This window comes from Rhyacophila brunnea, unplaced genomic scaffold (genome assembly GCF_057557595.1).
Source record: "Rhyacophila brunnea isolate RB1 unplaced genomic scaffold, BYU_Rbru_1.0 scaffold_22, whole genome shotgun sequence".
In the NCBI taxonomy this organism is placed as follows: Eukaryota; Metazoa; Arthropoda; class Insecta; order Trichoptera; family Rhyacophilidae; genus Rhyacophila; species Rhyacophila brunnea.
The window spans coordinates 22,833,398-22,841,100 of NW_028232882.1; positions in this window are offsets into that span (position 1 = coordinate 22,833,398).

Sequence of the window (7,703 nt, forward strand, 5' to 3'; positions counted from 1 at the left end):
GCCAGTACCCATCACTTTCACTCCATCCATGGTGGCGAATGTTTATATTATTTGTTCGAACAGTACTGTACGAAAACATTTTCTTGGCTACGTGTTAAAACTTTGAACTAACATGCTTCGCCCATTTTTAACCGCAATTCCATTATAAGATCCTCCCATTTAGTAAACAACAGCGCCTGGAAGCGTAACCAAGAAGATGTTTTCGTACAGTAGTTTAAAAATTAAGTACCTACATTGCGTTATATTCTACAATATTGCCAAATTACACTACAAGTCTTGATCCTAACTGATTATCTCTAAATGAACAAGTAACATAAAAAAATGTCAATTATCAGTCGGTTTTGCTTGAATCGTGATTGGCCCATTACTTATAATACCATAAAAGTACTTTCAGCGACAAGCCAGTCACACAATTAATAATTTATAAAAAAATATTTAAAATATGCGTATTTTTCACAAAATGAGTAAGTGTGAAATATTTATTACCCAAAGCATGACAAAATCCTTGCACCTCACATCAAAAAGGCCTATAACATAACCACGAACAGATGCGTAATGAACATAAAAAAATAAACCACTAATTTGTGTCAGCACTGTTATCTCCGAATAATAATTGTATAAGGAAACAACACATTATTATTAGTATATAGTTGGAATATAAGGTTTTTATTTTATTGTTTATAGTGAGGGGCCTCGAGGTTGTAAGTCCCTAAACCCGCCACTGAGTACTTTAGTGGACAAAATGTTGATGACCTCACATATTACATTTGTCATGTAATACGCGATATATGGCATAAGTTTGTTTTATTTATTTAGAAATATCAAAATATATCAATTGGGACTGAAATTATAGTTCATTTGACTGATTTGAGACATCTTCTGATGATTCCAATTAGAAACATTGACAATCGCTTTGTGTACTTAATAATTTTAAGGATAATCAGTTCAGGTTGTTACCTAGAAATATTAGTTAGTGAGACTAATTGTGTAATTTGGCCATATAACTAACTTTGTTTACAACGTTATTGAAATCATAAATTTATGAACTCTAGAGTATCTATTAAGGATTGCAATCTTGGATAGAATTTTCCTTAATTAACCTTTTTTAAATCACAGAATTAAACTAAAACAGGTGCAATTAATTAATTATCCCCAAAATAAATTGTAGTGTCTGGTATTAACATAAGTACTTAATGTTTTTAAAATTATACATATATAACAATATACAAGAAATCTCACATTTAGTAAAACTCTTGATTGGTGATTTAGTTTAGATAAAGTTTTATTGTGCATATTATTTTCTTATTCTGTCTGTTGAATGCAATGACATTATTAATGGACAACGCACTCAATACAGTAGCTAGCAAGTAAATTCGGGCATTCGCATGTATAGGTAGACGTTACGCAATTTCCAGTATACGATATCACGCATCGAGAATTTATAGCAATATGACCTTTATTGTAATGGCGTTAGAGCCGTGTTTCTAATGTCAATGTTCATTTGAGCGAACCCGTTCGAACCGAACCATTCGGCAGACCCAACAAAAAGCATCAAGAATTTATAGCAATATCACCTTTATTGTAATGGCGTTAGAACAGATTATGCCATTCGGCAGACCCGACAATAAAGTGAGTGTCATTTTTTTTTCCAGATGATTCGTCCATATTAATGTCATTGGTTGAATGGATAGTAAATCTTCTGTACTAATTTCAATATATTTGATTTCATAATCATTTTTTATTAACACTTCTTTAACCGGTTCAATGCCTTCAGTTAACACATTGCTGACTAGATAATTACTAATTAATTACCACATTTAGATAGCATGCTAATTATATCTAATGGCCACCTAATCGTTACACGCTACGCGCGTCATTAGCATCCAATGAGTTAATTATCTCGCTCTATAAGGCCGTGATCGACATGCCGCACATACAAATTTCGTGAGTTTTCTTGACCGACTTTAAACTAAAATTACTAGTCATTGTGGATTGATTTGCATAATCATAAAAATTAAACACACTGACATCTGAATAATTATGAATTACTAACAGTGATCACCCACCAAACACCCACGGTGGCCGCGCGGCTTAATCGTTGAACTATCACGCCGTGGGTCCCAGGTTCGAATCCTGGGTCTGGCAAGTACACATATTGTTTTTCAATTTGTGTGTAAGTCAGGGTATGGACCTAATAGGTTTAGCAAGTGGCTGACATCCATTTCTCGTAAAAAACAAAATCTGTTAATACAAACCTCTACTCTGTGGAGGCCGATACGATCCTATTAGGATCGGACATGGTCGGAAAAAAAGGATTTTAGTAAAGCTTCGCTCAACATTCAACGTATGTCGTTAAAAATCTGCGGCCTGTCAGATACTGCCATAGTAATATTGTGAGGCGTAGAAAAGGTTAACAATAGATTAAACATGTTTTCTTTGTCAAAAGTCCTATAAAAGCTTATCCCAAAATTGAGCAAGACGGGATCTCGGTATTGCACACCCTATTATTCTTTATCATACAAAAAAGAGAAGTCACAATATCTTCAATCTTACTTGCTTCAGTACTTAATTCAATGATGTTAGCTATTTCTAAGAAGTTCATTTTGAAACCCAGTGATTAATTTACTGTTAATATATGCATTGTTTGAAATAATATATGTAGTAATTTTTCTGATACCATTGGAAAACTTGCCAACAAACCTTATTTCACATAGGTAATTCATAATTTTGAAATAGGGGAGAGTGGGTCACAGTGGATCACTTTTTTTCTCAAGTCTTGCAATTCCAAATTTTATGGCCAAATATTTAATCTCTGAAATTAAATCATAATATGAGTATCTAATCTTCAAAGAAAAGGGCTTTTATTGGCGAGTATTACCTAAACTTACAAGTTATAACCACTTTAAAAAAAATGGGAATGATCCACTGTGACCCGGGAATAGGTCACTTTGGATCAATACATGGGTAACAGTGAATCGACTGGGACACACTGGATCTATAAAAAAAATACAGTAAAAGACAACAATTTCCATATTATTACTCATTTATTTGCACTCTTAGATACATAGTCTTTTATTACATATTCAAAACAGTTTAATAATTTTAAAAAATAATGTTAAGGTTTAATTTGCGATCAAAAATGAAATTAACGTAAATTTGTGCTGGAAAAATTAATGTCAAATTGATAGTTTGATACATAGATTGTTTTCTCTTTGTGTTGCCAGAAAACTTAGGTTTTGGTAAAATCATCTTAATGTCGTGCAGTGCAACCGAGGCAATATCGGGCACATTTGGCTTGGTTTCTCATCTGTTCTTCAGTGTGAAGTCCGATACTACTGTCCAACAGGATTTTCTTGGCTACGTGTTAAAACTGTGAACTAACAAGCTCCTCCCATTTTTAACCGCACTCCGATTGAAGCGCCTTCCAGTTAGCCACGAGTTAAAACTGTGAACTAACAAGCTCCTCCCACTTTTAAACGCACTAGCGACTTCCGGTTATTGCCTAGATCTTCTTGTCGGACAGTAGTTTTCCTTACTCGATTGCGAGGCATTTTTACCTACGAAAAAAGAACAGATTAGCTTCATGGGTTACACTGGATCAGCAATCCACTGTGACCCAAAACGAAATGATTCACTGTGACCCATTGGCCGTTATGGTAAAAAAATATAACAAGAAAAAAAACTATTTAACTCAAAGACAAAACAACACAGTTTACAACGGATTAAAGAAATAACAATCGTGAAACAAAATATAAACATTTACATTTCTTATTCACTTAGAGACGAAACAAATTTTAAAACCACGTGAAAAAATAGTTTCGTTACTTACCTACTGACCGGAGTGTGAGAGCACATCTTCCCGCTTTGATACCGCGTCAGCGACTAGTGTGATGGAGAGGGGTATGGGCGAGCGGCAACCACTCGTTCGTTTGTTTGCGTAAGCGTTATACAAATTGAGTTATAGTGAATAATCCACTGTACCCCGTGATTCACTGTGACCCACTCTCCCCTACTTATATATATATGTTACGCCGAATGTGCGAAATTTACTATTACATGAAATGGGCAAAATATCTGCCGAGTGCGTGAATTCGGCAGTAATTTTTCTGCCTAGTTCATGCATTGAGCAAATTAGATCGTAGCGCTACGGTGGTGTTTTTTGCAACTAAACCAAATGTGTCAAATGCTTATGCATTGGCCAAAATAGATGGTCGCGCTCCGGTGGTGTTTTTTGCAAGTAATCAAACTAACCAAATGTGTCAAATGTCATTGATTATATAAAAATATAACAATCAATAACTACAATGACGTTCATATCCGTTTACTATGCCCAAAAAAATCTAGAACTATAATATGATAACAGAAGAATTTTATTAAAAGGTATTTTCGTGATTTGATTCGTGCTTGGGTATCAATCGTGCAATGGACGATTGTTTGTTTGTGATAGTATGATTTGATAGTTTGTTGACACTTGTTAGATAACCTCAAAATGGACATTCAGTTGAATTCAGAATTACAAAACCTAACCTAACCTAATAATAATAATATTATATTATGTCCAATTATAACTAATAAAACCACCCGTATTAAATTTACTTTTTCTACTGTCATGTTGACAGTTTAAGAATTCCATACCCTGGCGAATTCACGCACTCGGCAGATAATTTACCTAATTCATGAATAAGGCAACGGGCTTGACTATTACATGAATTAGCCAAAATTTTGCCCATTTCATGTAATTGTCAATTTCGCATATTCGGCGTATCATATATATATACAATATGGTGCCTTGGAAAATAATTAGATATGTTTAGTAATCTAAATTCTATAGATATAGAAAAAAATCATTATGTACAATATGTATTATAAAGTATCTGTTAAGATTTTTATTATTAATATTAGTAAAAATTTGTTGTTTATTTATTTGTCTGTTTTATTTTTACCTTTTTTTCATCTCCATTCCCAAATTCCTTTACAGATGGTTAGTCCTGATATTCTGACCTTTAATTATTTTACAAGAAGCTCAAAATATTCCCTGGCATCGGAGAGGACGGAAGAGTTCGGATAAAATTCTAAGGAGAGGGCCTGAATAATGGATCCTAACATAATGGATATTGGCGATATGACAGCGGGTCGCAGTCAAAGCCTCGGTAAAATTATGCATATCTAAACAAAAGAATAAAACAATTTAAATTGAGCAGATTTTGGAAATGTTGGTGGTATCGAATAAATTTTAAAACCAAAAAGAGATAGAAACCAATGCTATAAATTTCAATTTAATATTCATCACTAATCACTTGTTTGACGTTTTAATACAAAATTTCGAGGTTCGGGTGGAAAAACCATAAATACGCCAGCACGAACATACCCGAATTTGACCGAGGTCCGCAAATAAGATACGTATTTCACACAACACGACCTTCCAACTTAAATTTTCACTGTATTACGAATTATTGTAGATAACTGCCTTGTGTATGGAATTGCTTGTGTTTATTTTGGACCAATGAAAATAAGCGGTAACAAGCTAAAAGCAGGAGTGCTACTATTCATAGTGGCTGTTTCCCAGATTGCTAGCTCTATATCTAAGTAGAGAATTTTTCCCCAGCCTTCTGTGTCAAATTAGATTGCTTTCATTGTCGTTCATACACTTCACATGACCTAGCCAGTGCAGCCCCTCAATCTTGGTTGATTGAACTGTACAATCTTCATGGAGACCGTAGAGCTCAGTTTCTTGTTCAATTGTTGCCATCCATTATCGGTATATGATCACAGTGGAGAATTTATCTTTCGAAAATGTTTACGGTTCATTCTTTTCAATGAGTTAACGTCAGGGTTTTGAGACTTTGGTCGGCACAGTGTGACAGTATTAGCTCAATTTTCAGATGCAACACAAACTGATTTTTTCAAAACCTACGTGTCGGTGGAAATGTGGTGATAGTAGGTTAAGATAGATTATTTTTTAATAAATAAATTTACCATTTGGTGTTTCGCTCACATGGCTTTATCAAGTACGATTACTGAAATTTATGTTACTGTGTGGTCAGGGTAGAAAAGGGGCAATGTAATATGGGAAAAAGATAGTTGGTAAATATATATATAATTTTGAAAAACACTTTCTGAGAGAGTATATTATAACCAATAGAAAAAATCTTTTTTGAAAAAAAGTAAGTCACCCCGACGGGGAATCGAACCCTGTATCTCCCGAGTTCACACCTCATCCGTCGCATTTAACCATTATGCTACGGCGTGACATACTAATAGCGATAAATTTTAACTATTGGTCAATTTTAATACCTACTCATCAGCATTCTTCCAAATCAAGCTACTTTGGCAATCGATTTTTGTTTCTTAAATCAATCTGTCTAATTGTTCCACACTAAAAAAAATCGCATGTTTAAATTTAATTTGTTACACTATAATTATATAACATTTCTATTTTTATGACAATTATTGATTGATGATTAATAAATTACAGGTTACCCACCGCGTTTATCACGGGTGATACGTTTTGCCATGGTCAGAATAAGCAAAGATTTTTGTTCAACTAAAACTTTTTTTTTTTTTATGATTTTACCAAGGCTTTGACTGCGACTGGCTGTCATATCGCCTCAACTAAAACAATTTAAAATATGAAAACACTATATTTTATAAACTGAAAAATAACATTCATTTTGTTACGCGTTGCAAAAGAGAATCTACACAGTTTACCCCGCTTGGCCTGTCTGCACTTATTGTGTAAAAGTTGTCTAATAATTTGATCGTACTTGTGTGATTTCACTCATGATGATTTCCGGTACGTGGCACATGTTAAAATAAGTGCAGGACAATAAAAATATTAAATTAAAAATCAATCGCGACATGATGAATTCACACTCGTCAGGATTGCGATGATCAAGTAATGATGTCGAATATTTTTGTAGTGAAATGGAGAAGGATAGGGGAATACGTTGGAGCACTATTGAAAACCAAATTTTAATAATGTATATAAACATTTTATTCGATACTTTTTCCCAGCATATAACAAAAATAAATTTTTATCTTCATTTAAAAAAACTTAATAGCTAAGACGAGTATATATAACTTGACAGGACTTTCATCTTTACTCTTTTATGAGAAGTATTAACAGTGAGGCACTTTCACATTGATTAAATTCAAACAATATTACAACTACGAATACATAACACTATGTATTCGACACAAAATTACCGTAGCAATATCAGAGATGCATAATACATAAGCACTTATGCCGAAGTTCACAGATAATTACAAGAATTATTAGAAACAGATAATATTATATACTTTGGAAACAATATTATACAACAGACGGACAGATGTACGCGTATAGACTTTAGAGTTATTTTAAAATAATAATTAATTTATGAAAAATTTTGCCAAAGTTCACATTATTTTTATCAGAAAGCGACAAGAAGTCAATTATATTATGTCCAAATTATCAGATAGCGCCACTCGGACATATATATATAACAATTTGCAGATTTACGTCAGTGTTCATTTCTACAAAGTAATGTTCACAATATACTGCCTGTCATCGATTAGATTTAGTTTCATTTCAGAATAAATTTTATCAATATTAAATGACAGCAGTTTTAACGAGTTATTGACCATCGATCAGATTTAGTTTCATTCCAGAATAAATTTTATCAATATTAAATGACAGCAGTTTTAACAAGTTATTGACCATC